The sequence below is a fragment of the Atta cephalotes genome (assembly GCF_000143395.1).
Source record: "Atta cephalotes unplaced genomic scaffold scaffold00008, whole genome shotgun sequence".
Lineage (NCBI taxonomy): Eukaryota > Metazoa > Arthropoda > Insecta > Hymenoptera > Formicidae > Atta > Atta cephalotes.
The window spans coordinates 1,001,854-1,003,147 of NW_012130072.1; positions in this window are offsets into that span (position 1 = coordinate 1,001,854).

Consider the following 1,294-nt stretch of genomic DNA (forward strand, 5'->3'; position numbering starts at 1 on the left):
TTATATATATATATATATATATATATACACTTCTATTTGCTTAACTTGATTTGAGTAAAATAATGTAGAAACTCATCAATTTACCGTAATAAAAATAATAAAAGTATCTCGTTTGACGCAAGACCGCCCATTTTGCAGTTGCATAAGAACAGCAGTAAAATGCATCTACTTCTTCCTGCGTTAATCCACGCTTGCTCGTAAAATACAGACAGAAGTGGAAGGAGATAAGACGAGAAGCATAGACGAATAAGCGGGACATGGTACGTTAAAAGTGGGTAGTCATGCAACTGAAAACCCGTCCTGATCTCTAACGGAGCGCAAACCGACGATACGGATGCTGAATAAAAATAATAAATCTTTTCCTACGTTCGCGAACATTTAATATTCCGGTCGAATGCGTCTATACATGATTCTGTCGTGCGTTACGCGAAAGTGGCAATCCAATACATCTTTACTCGCATCGAACAGATTCATTCTCGCTCTCTATATCGTATAAACGATATTTATAGCGAATGCAATTGTAGAGAGAAATTTTAATATATTAAAAGAATAAAATAAAATGATAAAAATTTGTAAATGTCACTATATTAATTTTTTTATTAATTATACATGTATTGTATATAAAATCTTTTATGTAAGAAAACACATAAGATATGCATGGCTCGATAATAATGTTACAGTCTGTTAGAAGTTGTTACATTTTTATTATATTATTATACTTATTTCTATTATTACATATTTATATTTATAATTTCTAAAATTCTTAGAATAAATCTCACTCTTAAGGATTGAAAATTAATCCACTCTTTTTTTCTTCAAGATAAGCTCAATTTTCATTCATGCAAGCAAGATTCCACTCCAAAGAATTTAGAGATGAGTATCATTTATATTACATTATAAATATTTATTAATATATTTATTATATGATATATTTTTATGAAATATAATTTCTTTACTGAATTATGGTATCGTCTGAAAATGACAAAGCTACACACATCTCTCCAAGCAGCCTTGTCCGAGCGGTGCATCGACATCACCATCTGATCGCGAGGGTTGCGCAATTCCGACGAGTCTGGCATTCATTTTTCATCGCGCCAATTCACCCTCGCTTGCTAACGTGCGAGTATAGAAGGCGGCGACGGCGACGGCGATGGCGTGAGGTACGAGGGAAAGGGACGGACGGACACGCGCGATGAGGTACGCTAAACACATATCACTTAGGTGGTCGAGGCGTCGAATAGGAGAAAGAGAAAGAGAGAGAGAGAGAGAGAGAGAGAGAGAGAGAGAGAGAGAC